General features: G+C 42.0%; 1 protein-coding gene across 2 annotated transcripts in view; it reads left to right on the top strand.

Annotated features, from left to right (window-relative positions):
* The window catches only part of TMEFF1 (transmembrane protein with EGF like and two follistatin like domains 1), a 247,773-nt gene that overhangs the window by 137,379 nt on the left and 91,903 nt on the right, over positions 1 to 18,491 (top strand). The gene's annotated exons all lie outside the window — the stretch shown is intronic.

The following is an 18,491-nucleotide window of genomic DNA, read 5'->3' as shown; positions in this document are numbered from 1 at the left end:
GCATTAATATTAGATACTCTGTTGCAGATATGCCAAGCAGTAGTGAGGCAGTGAGTGATAAAAAAAACCCACCACATTTCAGAGACAGTATTAAGATTCAATACACTGCAGCAAATTCATCATTGTGCCAATCTACAGTAAGTTTTAAATAAAGTCATAGTTCAGGGACAGTGTCTATAGCAAACCCATCGCTGCAGATAAAGAATATAGTAGAAAGCGAGAGAAAGACTTTGGGGTATTTGTACTAACTGTCCATTTTGGGGTTTTGTGCAATTTTTCATCGGTTTTGCATAACCTTTTAGTCAGAAGCCAAAGGTATTACTCACTAAAACCGTTTCAGGAGAGTTCTGTGTATTTCCTAAAGACCTGGGGCCAACTGTTCTTATAAGTGCATGATCCAAAGATTGGACGCAAATATGTTCAGGACTATTTAATAATTCACGATTATCTGAAATATAACCATTTTAATGTTACGATTAGAATGTGAGTGACAGTGGTTATTACCAGGTTGGCATAACTAATCCGGTTATACCGTGTAAATGATTGCCACTATAAAAATCTGTACAGACTCGCGAGGTTGTATCTGCAAAAGGTGTGTCACAAAAAGCAGTGGGTGACTGGATAGGAAGTGAGTGACAGGGAGGGGTAGAGGATAACAGCGAGATGCAGTGGGGGATGGGGAGGCAGTAAGTGACTGGTGGAGGCATATATACGCACATATGTATATATACAGTATAGATATATATATATAGATATATAATGTTTGGGGTTCTACGCATGTGCAGAACGGGTTTTATGATGTCGCTTGCAGTCTCCTGTCAGCTGCAGGATTATTGACATGCTGCAGCGTTTTGGGGCAGAGCGGGAATGCCATCAGGCACTGTTCTTCAAAACTGGGGAATGTGACCGCTGTTTTGACATCCAGGATCTGCTTGTAGAACGCAGGCTTCCTGGACCCGGGTGTCCAGATCTGACGGCCAGCCTGAGTAAACTTCAGCTTATGCAGGCCCTACGGTGCCTACAAACATCACAAATCACAACTGCCAGTCACAGTGGTGATCTGAGGCTGTGTCTTCAGTCACAGTACTCTGATCCTCACAAATGCATTCAGGAGGCGTCTATCTCCTACAGACATTTCCTGCTGCCTGTGCACTTTTATTAGACAGATTTGTGCAGCTGCTTACTTGCGGATGTGCGGTTCCTTACAAATATGAATCAGGCCCATAATGTAGATGAAGAGAGAAATAAGTAAAGCGCTAAACCTTCTGAATGAGCCAAATAAATCAAGTACCCAATATTGATAACAGCAGTGACTGTTGTCTCTGATTGTCAAGAGAGCTCAGCAACCCCCAAGTAGTGATACAAGCAATAAAAGAAGTGAAATGCTGTTTCATGCTAAATTGTTTTCATAACAATCATAACACACATAAAAAATATATATCTATACCCACACAACCGGTGTATCTAAACCAGTGGTTCTCAAGCTCGGTCTTTGGGATCCCACGCGGTTCACGTTTTCCATGTCACTCAGCAGCAGCACTGTGTATCACCAACTGTCACATTTTAAAAATCTACAGGTAACATGCAAAACATGAACCGTGTTGGGTCCTGAGGACTGAGTTTGAGAACCTGTGATCTAAACAATTGCATAAAATCTGTAGCCAAACAATACTATAACTGCTACAAAACAGTGTAGAAGGACTGACATATATTCATTCTGCACAGTTCCAGCAACTTGTTATTTTGCATACAGTATTCCTGCAGAATGAGTGAGCAATAAATTATATTAGTAAGCATTCACCCTTTTTTTCATGCAGATGGTGGTAAGTCCAACTTACATTGTCAGTGCTAGGTTATAAATGCAGTTTTAGATAAGTGGAGAGTGAGTCAGGCATCCCCCTATCCTATGGCTTTTCCCGTGGGGATTACACTCAATCCCCTTCCTTAAACCCCGCCAGGATTTTGCTCTGCTCCACTGTTATAGAGTGAATAAGGGCTATGCCCGATTCTCACAATGCGACAGGGGCTAGGTCGGCATCGCAAGCACATAATGACTGTGCTTGCGATACTATGTGCGATTTTGGCTAAGTGTCAATTTTGACAAAGATAGTCAGAATTGTCTTGCAGTCTATCTTGGCTTGCGATGCCGACTGCGTGGGACCGCGCATCGGCATCGAATCGGGATCGCAAGGTGACTTTCACGTTGCGATCTGCACTAACTTTTCTTACGATTTTGACTATATAGTCAAAATCGTAAGAAAATATCTCACCGCGTGTACACACCATAAGAAGAGCCTCTTGTCAGGAATGAATCAGCAGCCAGACATTGTCCTTACAGACAGCGGGGGGTCCTGATGTACCTGCAGTAATGATATTCTGGGGTAAATGTATCACCCTGCGATATGAGGAAGAAGCAGTATCAGTGCACGTTATGTGCGCTGATGTCACTTCTCCCCCATGTAAGAAACTGTGCGGGGACAGTGACAGGGGTGCTATGTGCCCCTGTCCATATCAGCGCTGCTATCTAAAAGATAGCAGGCCGATATGTGTGATCAGTGTATGAACGGTCAGCATCGGCAACTGCAGGGGGCGATGCCCGTAGACCACAGCAGGGACAGATCTGTCCCTGGCTGTGGTGGGTGCCAGCTCCGGAGTGCGAAGGGGATCTTGCGTGAGTAACGAGATCCCGTGCATGTGCACTGGAACCGGCCGAGGAGACACAGCGCATCAGCACTGAGCTGATGTGTGGTGCGCTCGGGGAGGAAGGGAGGGAGGCATCGCCAGAGGGGATTGCTTTCGCTCACCCGCTTCGGCAGACAAGGTGTTAGTACATCTTGTTGATGTCCCTTCCTGCTTTGCCACGGTAATGAGGCAAAGCAGGTAGTGTTATAGCGGCACACAGAGAGTTAAATACTGCGATCCAAAACCCAAGCAAGGGTGCGGGGTCTCAACACATTTCCCCACCTTATAAGCAGATGCTTCCTCAGAAGACATTGACATAATGTAGACAAATCATATATAGAGAGATTAAAATTTAGACATGGTCAGAATGCTGACAGTCAAAATATAGACATGGTCAGATTGATGACATGGTCAAAATATAGACATATAGGAAATATAGGCATAGTCAGAGTGTCCACAGTCAAAATTTCTAAAATGTACTGTATTTTTTGGATGTGCACTTGATTCAAAATGTCTAAATGAAAGATATTTAAAATATATATATATATAAACATGGTTGTGATGTCGATGTAGGCAGGTCTACATTCAGAGTGTCAACATTTTGAACATTTTGATATTGACTGCAGGTTAGAAGAGAAATAGATAAATCGGGATGTTACTCTCCGATTTATAATCCGGCGCTATAATTTATAAATATCAAAATACCAATGTATAGTAGTGATTAATAGCAGCTGAGAGAAATAAACAGCTTGCTAAGCTGCAAATAATTTAAAGTATAGAAGGGAGAGTTACTCTGCGCTTTAAATCACTTTAGATATTGTCCTGTAAATTGTCACTGTGCAGTTCACCATCGGTAATAATTGACTCAGTGAGACTTAAAGTATAAATAAAGAAAGAATTTTTTATCAGAAAAAACATATATCAATTACAATAAATGAAATAATTAAATTGATCACTAAGTATCAAAGCTAATCATTAGCAAACATACTTTAAAATATGTAATTAATTTAGCTCTCTCAGATGAAGAAATAACGTTCATCAAAACACTGGCGTCCCAGTGTAAGGTGTGCTAATTGTCCCGCAGATGATATCTAAGGTTTAAAGGCTGGATACTCTCCATCCTGAAGGTCTTAATGAAGCTCTCGATTATACCTGTCTAGACTAAACCATAGGTTTAAAGTTTCTTATTTATAAGTTCTGGTGTAATTTATTATTAATCAAAACAGTTATTCCATCTTTACACATCTTTACATGTATGCGCCGTTATATTGGTATATTTGTATAGTTAATATGTCGTTACATAGATCCTCTACACTGTCAATTATAATAGGATATATATATATATATATATATATATATATATATAATAGGTCACAATTGTAGTTATAGAGTTATTGTCTTCCTTATGTCATTATTACAAATATTTTATTTTTATTTTTAAAAATGTTTGTATTTATTTATTTTTACTTTTATTAATATTATTATTATTATTTTTATCTTCATATTTTTTATTTATGATTTAGTACTTATTTTTATATTGTTTATTTTGATTTTCATTTCCATTTTCATTTTTATTTTTAGGGGATAAACCTAAACGAGTACTTATCACTTGAAAAGTACACTCTAATACATATAAAGCATTATTTGACTGTTTACTGGGGGTAGAGGCTGCTCTCCCCAGTACGCATGTCTATGTGGTATTTCATTGTAATTAACTCTGCAGATAGATTTTAATTTATTTTCTTTATATAAGTCTCTACCTCTCTATATTTGTAACCTCTATTAATAGCGATCCATATATATATATCTGTTTTAGTTAAAGATCCCCTTGACATCTCGATCAGTTTCCTTAGAAAAATCTACCTTAGTATTGCTGTGTTGATAATGACAACCTACTCTGCTACTTTCAATAATAAACTAAATATAACTGCCCAGTAAAGTGTATTACAAAGTATACTGGGTGCCACTTGTCTGCATATTAGATACAATCAAACTGTTGCTGTGGATTTTGAAACAATGTTTATATTGACAATGATTATATTGACTCAGTGCGTCTTTAAGATATATTATTATATTGTGAATAAGTTATATATGTGTAAATATGTTCAAATTAGGATGAAATAGTGATTTTAAGCATTTATTCATTAATTGATTAAGCAGACACATCTGATAAGATTTAATGCTATCAGACGGGTATAAATTCTGAAGTCCGTAGAGGGGAGGTACTTGTCTTGAGGAAGTCTCCGGTTGCTAGGAGACGAAACGCGTTGACGCCCAGACACACTCTCTCTCAATTAAGCTCTCCAGGTGTCGGTACCCGGAGGCTCGAACAGCTCACGGAGCTTTACATACTCCAGCACTTTGCCGTGCGACATCTCCGCCAGACGCTGGGTGCTTCACGGCGGGGCCCCGCGGCGGAATCCAACAGTCCGGTGTTCTCAGAGGGATATACAGACGTTGTGCAATTATCAGCGGCCAGCATCCATCAGTGTATTGGAGACGTGCAGTGTCCCCTAAACGGAGCGGCTAATATTCAATTGCAGCAGTCATATTACATTATTTCCCTCATCTCACGTGCAAGTATACCATCTGAAAGGACCCTGTTTGCACTTTCTCCAGGAACCAGCACGTGGGTAATTATTTTATATCACACCGTTTTATCAATAACACAACCATTGTGATTGTGGATATCATCTGCGGAACAATTAGCACACCTTACACTGGGACGCCAGTGTTTTGATGAACGTTATTTCTTCATCTGAGAGAGCTAAATTAATTACATATTTTAAAGTATGTTTGCTAATTATTAGCTTTGATACTTAGTGATCAATTTAATTATTTCATTTATTGTAATTGATATATGTTTTTTCTGATAAAAAATTCTTTCTTTATTTATACTTTAAGTCTCACTGAGTCAATCATTACCGATGGTGAACTGCACAGTGACAATTTATAGGACAATATCTAAAGTGATTTAAAGCGCAGAGTAACTCTCCCTTCTATCATTGACTGCAGGTTAAACTATGTGCAGTAACCTAGATTTTAAATGTGAACATTTTGACATGGTCAAAATGTTGCCACATAAAATATAGATATTTAGGTACAATATATTGCCATGGTTCAGATGTCTGTAGCTGTATTCAATGAAAATCTTACTATGATACTGTTACATTGCTTTCAAATGTAATGTTAAAAATATGTGGTTTTGTCTATACTGTATGTCATTTTGTGTCTCACACCTGCAGTGCTAACTTCACTATTAACTTACTGTATGTCTATCAATGCCATTCTTTTTGTTTACACACATTCCTCATAATGAAAGTCACTATGATTTTTTTTATGGTCCCCAAAAAAAAATCTGTGTATGTTTTGCTACTAAAATGTAAAATTGGTAAATAAATATAATATAGGACTTAAGGGGCATACACGCGGTGGGATTCTGCCTGTGTGGCAGATTTGCACTATGCGATTTCCCTTGATCTCCACACAGCCAAAATCCACCGATATTGACGATAGACACTGTGCGATTTTGGCTCTGGCAGATTTTTGCTATGGTCAATTTTGACTATACAAGGTACTAGATTGTACACTTTTTAGTCAAAATTGACCTACCTACCTGCACAGTCTATTTTTACTTGCGATGCCACCCCCGCGGGAGCGTGCATCGGCATCGCAAGCTGTATACACACGGTGCGATATGCAGGCCATATCGGTAGATAATATCGCACCATGTGTATACCCCTTAATGACTTCATTAAAATGCTATTGTCAGTTTGTTATTTTAGATTTATCAAGCCAAGAGACAAAGGAAGACTCTTTTTAGGGGACACTCTTTAAGACATAACGGAGGTAATTCATACCTGATCGTAGCAGCAAATTTGTTAGCAGTTGGGCAAAACCATGTGCACTGCAGGTGTGGCAGATATTACATTTGCAGAGAGAGTAAGATTTGGGTAGGTTATATTGCTTCTGTGCAGGGTAAATACTGGCTACTGTAATTTTACACTGCAATTTAGATTGCTGATTGAACACACCCCACCAAAATCTAACTCTCTCTGCACATGTTATAGCTGTCCCCCCTGCAGTGCACATGGTTTTGCCCAACTGCTAACAAATTTGCTGCTGCGATCAACTCTGAATTACCCCTAATATGTCTTAAAGTGTGCCCCCTAAAATGAGTATTTTTTCTCTTTGTTCGATAACTGATTCATTCTCACTGACTCGGGGTGCACTGCCTATAAGATAATACCAGGGTACCTACTCCTTAGTATCCTCTATCTAGGTTTTTTCTCATTAATTTTCTTCAATTGTTGACTGGTGCTGAATCCAACATATGTGTATTGATATTTTATATTTATCAAATAAAGTGAATGTGTAGTTCATGTTCCTGCAACCTTCTAACATTATAAAAGCTATTCATATGATACTTTTTCTGTTGATATGATTACAGCAAATAGTAATTATTTTCAAAGAATATATATTATTACTAATAGTAATATGTATCACTATCAGTGCTGCTAGACACATTTTAAAATTTGACCCAGAGATATAGTTTTGTTAAGGTGCTAAAGAGGAGAAAATCTGGAAAACATTCAGTTATGCGTCTTGTTTATATTAGAATTTTTTTTACCCTTACAGTGTTTTTGGGATGATATACAAGGTTATGGGTTTAGTACTGAAAGATAACAATAGCATTTTAAATATGGCATAAGTACTATACTATTTACAGATTATGTAACAGTGCCTACACAATAGGTGATATTGTAAGTGATATGGACGATTCCGATGCTCCGGAATGACATATCGTTTAAAATCTTCAAGTGGGTATGCACTATGCAATGCCAATGCGCGCTCCTGCACATCCTCCGTCTGACTGCATGCAACTCCGATGGGTGACATCACTGGCGAGGGCTGTGCTGCCGAATGCAGCAAGGCCCCAGCTCACCTCCGCCAGGCTCCTTCATTGCCGGCATACACACTTGACGATGGCGGCACCCCCACTGGGTCAGTCACCGCCGATATCACGCTGGGTACACATCTTCTAGTGTGTACCCAGCTTAAGTCACGATTATCTTTCATAGCTAAATCCTTTAGTGCAGTACGGTCTCTGCACATGTTACTGGTCGTTTAGGACTAACTAGGAATGTTGTCTGCATTTCTTACAAACACTGTACTATATTTTTGAAGCAATAGCTTCCTAACCTAAGTTTTATAGAGCATCAACATTTTATGCCTGCATTTTATATAATATTCTAAAACATTAAATTGCAGTCTAATTTTAGTTTTTGCAAGGTAAAGTTAACTGATCATAATCATATATTTATGAACCATATATATGTGCTGTTATAAAATAATATGTAATTATATTTTTTTCAGTATAAAGTAGGAAAACTGAAGCCTAGTTCTGAAAGCACAGACGGGTAGCGTTCAATGCGACGTGTTGTCCCTTGTAGATAAATACAGCAAGAAGTATTAAGATATATTACTGAATATGATGCTAAAATAAAGCACTGCCGGCATGTGGGGATGCGCTTCGGAGCGGATCCGTTCCCTGGCACCCAGCAAAGCATTTCACGGCTGTTCATCAGCCTCTTTTCCAGCCCGAGTCCCCACCCGAAGCCCCTACTCAACCTTCTCCGGCGGATAGAGAAGTATTTCTCTCCCCTGATGCTGAGAAAGAAATACCGCCAGCGGCAACACAGGCACAGCAGAGGATCCAAAATGGCACCGGACGCGGCTGACTCTGGTGAGGATGTGAGTTCTGCACCCTCTTCTCCTCCACCCCGCTCCCGGGACCAAGGTACTGTTGCCCAAGGCTCCCCCAGTTATGCAGTCCCCCCCCCCCCCCAGACGCCACGGTCACCTACGGAGAGATGAGAGGGGCCATCAGAGAAGCAATGGGTCCGCTTCTCCAGGAGCAGACCGCCCATATCACGGGACAACTCTCTAGCCTCACAAAAAAGGTTGGAGAGACCGAACAAAGAGTGGGGAAATTTTTTGCAGATGTTGCCACACTACAGGTGGCACAAGTGAAACACACCCGCACACAGCGCCAGATCTTAAATAAGCTGGACGTCCCTGAGAATAGGTCAAGGAGACAGAATTTGAGGGTGGTGGGGCTCTCCGAGACTGTTAAAGGTCCCGACCTGCTTCATTTCTTAAAGTCTGTGCTGCCGGTTCTATTGCATGTTGAGGAAGATTGTGCAGAAATGATTATTGAGAGGGCCCACCTTATAGGGCCACTTCGCACACACCCTGGTGCCCGACCGCGTGTGGTATTGTTACGCAGCCTCAACTTTCTACATAAGGAGGCCCTGTGGAGAGCTTCCCGCAAGCATCGGGATATAAAGTGGGAAGGGAATACTATTTATATTTTCCAAGACTACTCTGCAAAGTTAACTAAGGCCAGGAAGGCTTTTTCACCTATATGCACCTCCCTGATCTCTCGAGGCAAGAAGTTTGCTTTGCTATACCCGGCGCGGCTACGCATATTTGAGGGCTCCTCCCACATTGATTTCCTGAACCCGGACAATGCCCAGGCCTACTGCGCCGACCCGGATTAAAGTTCTTTCTGTTATTAAAGTATTGCACCCTTTGTCATATAGGACACAGAGTCGTGACTTTTTTGTCGCACCCCTCAGGGAACATCATGTGTCCTCCTGCCTGGAAATGTATGACACATACCTCCGCTTATGCATACGGAATATGTCTTGTGTGCTATCACATTCCATACTGCTATTGAAATAAATTACTTTGTACTGGCATATACATGGACATGTCTCTTCACTTTTGTTTCACTTTAATATTCTGTGGTGAAAGTTTTGATTCGCAGTTTTTATGTGTTCATAGTGATTTGTGCAGTAATTTCTATTTTTGACTTGTCTAATTGTGGATTTTTAGCCAGTTTGTCTTCTAATACTGCAGTTTGAGACATTGTTCTGCGGATTCAGTGAGGAAACACTCCTCAAATCTCACTTTCTCCCCTGGTGGGCTGCTGACGTGTGCCTCAGATATGTTTATTGGTTTCTCTCACTCCCCATCCCCCCCCCCCTCCCTCTCTCACCTCGGACTGGATACTATTATCACTTAGTGATACCATTTTGTACAACTGTTGGATGTTGCTGGCTGGGATCTAGCATTCCTAGATACTGTTTGAGTCAATTTATGATGTTTATTACTGTATATTACCCTGGAAGTTTGCACATGGGGTTATTTTCATCTGTTGGCGACTCTATCGCTCTTTGCGGCTTGCTCTTTCTTTTCTTTCTCTCTCCTTTCTCCCCTCTATCCCTTTCCTCGTGTTTTTCCATCCTTCCTCTTTGCAATAGTTTTGTTGTACTGTGTATGAAATATGTGGTAACATGTGTATGACTATGGCTCTCATTCCGAGTTGATCGCTCGCTAGCTGCTTTTAGCAGCAGTGCAAACGCTAAGCCACCGCCCTCTGGGAGTGTATATAAGCTTAGCAGAAGTGTGAACGAAAGGTTAGCAGAACAGTGCTGAAATTTTTTCATGCAGTTTCAGAGTAGCTGCAGACCTACTCCTTCCTTGCGATCACTTCAGTCTGTTTAGTTCCTGCTTTGACGTCACAAACACGACCTGCGTTCGGCCAGCCACTCCCCCGTTTCCCCAGGCACGCCTGCGTTTTATCCTGACACGCCTGCGTTTTTTAGCACACTCCCAGAAAATGGTCAGTTACTACCCAGAAACACCCACTTCCTGTCAATCACTCACCGATCAACAGAGCGACGGAAAAGAATCGCTAGACCTTGTGTAAAACTACATACTTTTGTGTGAAAGTACGTTACGCGTGCGCACTGCAACCCGTACGCATGCGTTGTTTTGCCGTTTTTTACCTGATCGCTGCGCTGTGAAAATCAGCAGCGAGTGATCAACTCGGAATGACCCCCTATGAGTGCTCTACTATACACCGCTCCCCAGAAATGTTGACATGGCCCTACTGAGAATAGCTACGTGGAATATTGGAGGTATAAATTCCCCTTCCAAGAGAAGGAAAATCCTTATATATGCTAACAAATTGACTGTCGATGTTTTAATGTTGCAAGAAACTCACCTAAGTAAGTTAAAATCAGCAAAATTCAACATGTTAAAATGGAAGGTTGTCTCTGTAGCAGCGTTCAACTCTAAAGCCAGGGGTGTAGCCATTTTGGCCAAAACTCATGTCCATATTGAAGTGCTTAAGTTTGACGCGGATCCTGATGGTCGTTAATTGATTGCAGAAGTCTTATTGGCTGAAACGAAACTAACATTGTGCACTATCTGTGCTCCAAATGTTTATATGAAATTATTTTTTCAGACTCTGAAAGCCAAATTGCTTCACTATGGAGATGTCATGATGTTGTAACTTGAGACTTTAACTTAATCACCTCTCCCATTCTAGACAAGCAAGTCCAGAGGCGCTCTCCACATAGGCTCCCGAAACTGGGGCTTTCTCACTCTATCAGACGTCTCCAAGTTCTTGATCTATGGAGACTATATAACCCCACTGAAAAAGCTTTTTCTTGTTTATCCGCAGCTACTGGTTTCATGTCCAGAATAGAAACTATTGTTCGTAAACTATGCTGAGTAGAATTAGTGAAGTTAATATGGAGCCTATATGTCTATCTGATCACGCCTTGTTATGGTGCGATTTTAAAATGGGTGTTGAAAGGAGTCCTGGTAGGATATGGCGGTTTCCGACTGCTCTGCTATCTCTAACTCCCTAAGTTTTAGACAAAAATTAGAATCGATATGGGAAGATTATAGTTCAAATAATACTGTCTGTTCTACAGGTAACCCGTTGCTTTTCTGGCAAACAGCAAAAGCTGTGATTAGAGGGGAATTGATCTCGTACTTGTCCTCTCTTTGCAAATCCCTTAGACACGATCATGTGCAGGCTCAGACTGTTCTGACTGACTCGTTTCGGTCGTGCCAGACTAATCCTGCACATAATAATAAATTGAAGACGCATTTTGAGGGTCTGCTGGTTAAGATGGAATCGACCTTCTCTTTTAAAAAGATCAACAATTCTATAGATTTGGTAATAAGAGCAGTAAACTGCTATCGAATAGAAGGCCCCAATGGTTGTTTGACCCTTACGTCAAGATGATGGTACTTTAACTAATTCAAACGCACAGATTGCTTCGGTGTTGTCAGCTTATTACACCTGTCTATACTCCGAACCCCAACCATCCCCGCAGTCTGTAGTAGACGAGTTTTGGGAAGACTTGCAATTCCCCATTTCCCTGCTGACCTCTTAGATTTGTTGACCAAACCAATAACTGAGGAGGAAGTCTCCAGGGTAATTAAAAATCTGAAGAGTGGTAAGGCCCTAGGTCCGGATGGATACCCCCCAGAATTTTTTAAAATTGTTTCCCTTAAATTGACACCTTTATTGACTAAACGTTTCAATAGGATTCTGCAGTTAGAGACACTCCCATCCTACTTTAACTCGGCCACAATTCTACCCTATACATACGTCGGGTATTGGCAGTAATAGTCCAGTCCCAGAATCCTGATCACACTTCTCAAGAAGCGATCTTGGCGTTGGACGCCGAGAAAGCTTTCGATATGGTTCATTGGGACTACCTATATTCCTCTTTAACTCGCTTTGGTTTCCCGAATAGCTATATTAAAGTCTTACAATTACTATATACTAAGCCGGAGACTCGTGTGCTGTGCAATGGATATCTATCTAACTCTTTTTGATTCAAAAGGGGATGAAGTAAGGATGCACGTTATCCCCACTGTTATTTGCGGGGGCACAGGAAACACTGGCTATTGCATTGCGGCAGTCGCCCTTATACCAGGGCATTATGATTGGATCTGTTGATCTTCACTTGGCACTATTTGCCAATGATATGATACTGTTTATGTCCAATCCTTCTTACTCTTTACCGATTAATAATGAATGCTATTGCACAGTTCGGGACCATCTCTGGCTACAGAATTAATACAAACAAATCTTAACTCATGTTTTTAGGCTCATCTGCTGTGTCCTCAATGGTAACTGGAGAAATCAGGGTAGTAAAGTCACATTTTAAATACCTAGGGGTGCATATGCCAAAGTAGATCTCTAAACTTTACTCTTTGAATTTTAAGCCTCCGGTAACCTCAGTGCTTAAGTTATTGGACTCCTGGCAGTCTTTAACTTTGTCTTTGATGGGTAGAATTGCCGTACTTAAATCAGTTATCTTTCCAAAAATTATGTATACTATGCAAATGTTGCCCATTCGATTGTCTGATTCTGACATAAAAAAAATTGTATACAGGTTTTAATACCTTTATCTGGAACTCCAAACGCCCCAGAATTGCCCGAGCAAAACTTCATCTTTCTAGATCAGAAGGGGGTCTGGGTTTGCCAGACTTGAATACATTTTCTCAATCTATATTTTTTCGGAATATCACCGACTGGCTCTTAGAGAGGGATCTATTTTCGGTATATGCGTTGGACTGCAAGTTCTGTTTCCCCTACTCACCAGGAGCACTATTGCACACACCGAAGCAGTTTTTGTCGCAACATATTCTTAATAATATATTTTTTAGAGATGCCTACAACACTTGGTGGGCAATTAATAAGACTCTTGACAGAAACCCTTGTTTCTCACGCATGATTTCTCTCTGGGGTAATCCCCAATTCACTCCCGGCTTAGAATCTCCAGTTTTTGCTTGGCTGAAAACTAAGGGTCTAAGACTCACATCCGATGTTTTTGACCCAGGGGGTAAGCTGATGTCCTATTCCACTTTTAAGGAAACTTGTGGCTTATCGGATCAGTACTTATTTCCCTATCTCCAAGTTAAACATTATTCCATGTCTTTATATGGGGCACAGTTGCCTCCTGTGTCTTCAGATTCGCTCTTGACTCTATTGAACTTAGTTAAAAGTATTCCCTATAAAACAAAGTATCTGTATAATGACCTTATTCAGACGACCACCTCATGGATCTGGTTGAAAGTCTGCGCTCCCTGTAATATTGACTTGGACATAGATGTAGTTGGTACGCAATTGTTTAAGAACACTGTATTTGTGATGAAGTCTCTCCACTCCGTCTCATTACAAGAGACTAATTTCAAGATATTACATAGAGCTTACATCTCACAGGCACAAAGAAAACATTATGTGGCTAGTGAAACAGGCCATTGTTTGGAACGTGGAGCTACTTCAGCGACACTTTTACATAATGTATGGTCATGCGGGATTATTAAGAAATTCTGGAATAAGGTAGTTCAGTACATTGTCAAGACATTCCCTTGCAAGGCCAATTTAGATCCCCATGCGTTGCTTTTTGCAGATTTCCGTAATTGGGAGCTGGGTTCATCTACATTGGATCTACGCCCGTTCCTGATTTTACTGGTGACGATGGCGAAAAAAATGATTATGCAGCTATGGATCTCCAAGGCTACGCCCAGAATTGCAGTTATTTCTTTATTTCTTTATTTACTCATTCGTGATTTTTTGGTATTGCAAAGACCCGGTCATACAAGCAAAACATTTATACTTACAACAGACCACATCAATGCTTTTCATGATAGATAAGATTGCATCCCCCCTCCTCCTCCTCCTATTTCCTTATCAACTCTCTCTGTCCCTTTTTTACCTTGTGATTGTTTTTTCTTTCTTCTCTTTCTTTTTCTCTTTCTTATCTTTCTTATTTTCTTCTTAATTCAAGTATATGTTTAAACTGTTGTCACAACTGAGAGCTGTAGTGGGGTGTGAGGCTACCTCAGTTGTAGGGGCTGGTGCAAAAGTGAATCTGGGTGGCTGAATAGGACTCCTAGACATAGAGGACTACTACCACCAATGCCCGTAGATGTGACCACGACAACAAAGATAAAATGAAGACTTATTTATTCAAACACAGTTCTGATGGTACACCGGCAGTTGCACAGTATGGTATGAGAAATGATTAAAAACAGTATAGTTCCACAACAGTAGCAATTGTAACTTTCCCCTAGGTGTGGTATCCGCACAAGACTAGCTTGGGAAATAAGGAGATAGTCAGTCCTTACCAACACCTGGGTGCTGTAGAATAGATGAGAGCTGGAACTGGTCAGCAGATGGAATACAGTTGAAGAACTGTGAAGAAATGCAGATCCGAATGTAACGGATGATGAGGTTCAATAGTACTGTAGATGCTAGAGATCGAAGACTTGAGAAATAGATGACTTGATACTGTAAAGATCCAGAACACCGATGGCGGAGCACCGATGATAATAGGTAGCTGAACACCACTGGAAGCCCAATGCTGGAAGCTGGTGTTTTTATGAAGCACTGCCGACTGCAGAATACACTAGGAATGCTATGAGGTCAGGCTGGCACCGCAGGGTGGTGATTGGTGCAGGTCTCTCTAGAACTGGAGACTTCAGGAGCTGGAATACCTGGAACACAGTTAGAAACTCAGAGAGCAGAGACAGGATACACTTGATGATGACAACCAAAGCACTGACAATTTCCTGGTCTAAGATCAGTCTCTTTATACCCTCAGCAGTGCAGGGATTGGGTCAGCAATCAGGCTGAGCTCAGCAGGACTATGGATTGGTAGAAACAGCATCACATGATCAGAACCAACATGGCTGCGCCCATACTGATTCTTGGAGGGAAACCCGGCTTGTAGTTCTATATGGAACTTTCACAGTAATGGCGGCAGTGGCCGCAGAACCCAGAGAATGTCACAACTGCACGGTATGCTCCCGGCACCAGCGGAAAAAGCTACAGCGGGTGAGAAGTGCTGCACAGAACCGTAGCACTTAACATAGTGATTGCGGCAAGCGGCTGACAGGAGACGCCAGGAGATCCGTCCTCACGCTGGGAGCGCAGCAAAGGCGGCAGAGGCCGCAACCGTCAGTGAATGCTCTGCAGAGCCGTCCCAATGCTGAGAGTCTGGTAATGGCGGCGGAGGCGCCATTCCACATAAGAGTTCCCTGTAACAGCACCTCCATACTATTAAGGAGAAAATATGAAGTAAGGACATTAATGACATGACTGAGACCCGGCCCTGGAACACTGAGCCAGCCTCAGAAGACACCTGAAAGGTAAAAAAGTAATGTCCAGTTGTCCGGATCGTGACAGCACCCCCCCCCCCCTCCCCTTTAGGAGTGGCCCCAGGACACTTCTTTGGCTTCAGAGGAAATTTAGAATGGAAATTCCGAACCAATGTAGGAGCATGGACGTCAGAAGCATTGGTCCAGGAACGTTCCTCAGGGCCATAGCCCTTCCAATCGATCATATATTGAAGTTGACCATAATGGGAGCGTGAATCCAGAATCTTGGCGACTTCATACTCAACACCCCGTTGAGTCTGGACCTAGGGAGCCGAAGGAAGTGCTGAATGGAACCGATTCAGGATCAGCGGTTTCAGAAGGGAAACATGAACTGTCCTGGGAATTTTTAGAAATGGAGGAAATTGAAGTTTGAAGGCTACTGGATTGATGACTTGTTCAATTCAAAAAGGACCGATATATCGAGGAGCAAATTTCATGCTTGGGACTCTTAATCCCAGATTCTTCGTAGATAGCCAAACAAGATCACCCACTTTAAGGGCAGGAATTGCCCTACGCTTCCTATCTGCAAACTTCTTATATCTAAAAGATGCCTTGAGAAGAGCCGCTCGAACGTTCTTCCAGTTATTTGAAAACTGACGAAGAGTGATATCAGCTGCTGGTACTGAAGTTGCTGGAAGCGGTTGGAATTCTGGAACTTTAGGGTGAAATCCATAATTAGTGAAGAATGGCGTGGAAGAGGATGATGAGTGATATTGGTTGTTATGACAGAACTCGGCCCAGGGAAGAAGTTGAACCCAGTCATCTTGAGATGAAGGTACATAAATTCGGAGGAAGGCCTCCAAGTCCTGATTCACCTTCTTAGTTTGACCATTAGTTTGGGGGTGATACGCTGTAGAAAATTTTATTTTGACTTGAAGGGCCAGACATAGACTCCGCCAAAACGTGGCTACGAACTGTACTCCTCTGTCAGAAATTATCTCCTCAGGGAGGCCATGTAGTCTGAAAATCTCTTGAATAAACACTTGAGCCAACTTGGAAGCTGACGGAAGACCGGTGAGGGGAATTAAATGAGCCATCTTGGTGAACCGGTCAACTACCACCCAGATGGTATTAAACTTGTTACACATAGGAAGATCTGTAATGAAGTCCATTGACAGATGGGTCCATGGACGATGAGGAACAGCTAGAGGAACCAGTTGCCCAGTGGGTGACTGGCGAGGTACTTTGTGTTGGGCACATTTTGGACATGAAGCAATAAACTCTGTAACATCTTTTTTCAGAGTCGGCCACCAGTATGATCTGGAGATAAATTCAAGGGTTTTCTGGATGCCCGCATGTCCGGAAAAACGGGAAGCATGTGCCCAATGCATGAGCTTCTTCCTTAGAGCTGGGTTAACAAAACTTTTCCCTGATGGAGGCATAGAGTCCATTCTTATCATGGAGAATGCCACTGGATTAATAATAGGATGCTTTTCCGTAGACTCAGACTCATTTTCTTGCTCCCAGGAGCGGGAAAGGGCATCAGACTTGCAATTCTGTGACCCTGGACAGAACTGGAGCTTAAAGTCGAATCTAGAAAAAAAAGTCCCCATCTAGCTTGCCGGGGGTTGAGACATTGTGCACCCTTCAAATACAGAAGATTTTTGTGATTTGTAAGAATCGTGATGGTATGGAAAGCACCTTCTAGCAAATACCTCCACTCTTCGAGAGCAAGCTTGATAGCCAACAGTTCTTGATCCCCAATGGCGTAATTACGCTCAGCGGGAGAAAACTTCAGAGAGAAGAAGCCACAAGGATGCAGACGACCATCTTTGGCTCTTTGAGATAGGACTGCGCCTACTCCCATGGAGGAGGCATCCACCTCAAGGGTGAACGGCAAGTTGGTATCTGGCTGTTTCAACACCGGAGCAGAGGTAAATCTTTGCTTCAACAGATGGAAGGCTTGCATGGCTTCTTTAGACCACTTGGAGGGATTGGCGCCCTTTTTGGTAAAGGCGGTAATAGGCGCCACAATGGTGGAAAGTCTTGAATAAATTTTCTGTAATAGTTGGCGAAACTTAAAAATCTCTGGATGCCCTTGAGAGTAGTAGGTATTGGCCAATCCTGAATAGCTTGAAGTTTCTCAGGATCCATCTCTAGTCCGGAACTGGACACAATGTAGCCTAGAAACGGAATGGATTTGACTTCAAAGACGCATTTTTCCAACTTACAATAGAGATGATTGACACGAAGACGGGACAGGACTTCCTTTACCCAAAAACGATGTTCCTCCAGATCATTGGCAAAGATGAGAATGTCATCGAGGTATACCACGACATGACGATAGAGGATATCTCTGAAGATCTCGTTCACGAATTGTTGGAACACAGCTGGAGCATTACTAAGGCCGAAAGGCATGACGAGGTACTCATAATGTCTGTCACGGGTGTTAAATGCGGTCTTCCACTCGTCACCCTTCCGGATCCGAATGAGGTTATAGGCACCCCTCAAAGCTAATTTCGTGAAGATGGTTGCTCCACTAACCCGGTCAAAGAGTTCAGTAATCAGAGGCAGAGGATACCGTTTTTTTACTGTGATGTCGTTCAAACCTCTATAGTTGATGCATGGCCGCAGGCCACCATCTTTCTTCTTAACGAAGAAGAAACCTGCGCCAGCTGGAGAAGAAGGTCGAATAAAACCCTTTGCCAAATTTTCTTTAATGTACTCCTCCATGGAATAAGTCTCTGGTACAGACAACGGATATGTTCGGCCTCGAGGTGGAACCTTCCCTGGGATGAGGTCGATAGGACAATCCCACTCCCCTAGGT

This window comes from Pseudophryne corroboree, chromosome 5 (assembly GCF_028390025.1).
Source record: "Pseudophryne corroboree isolate aPseCor3 chromosome 5, aPseCor3.hap2, whole genome shotgun sequence".
NCBI lineage: Eukaryota > Metazoa > Chordata > Amphibia > Anura > Myobatrachidae > Pseudophryne > Pseudophryne corroboree.
Note: the sequence above shows the minus strand (reverse complement) of the source record. Positions and strands in the feature narration are given on the sequence as shown.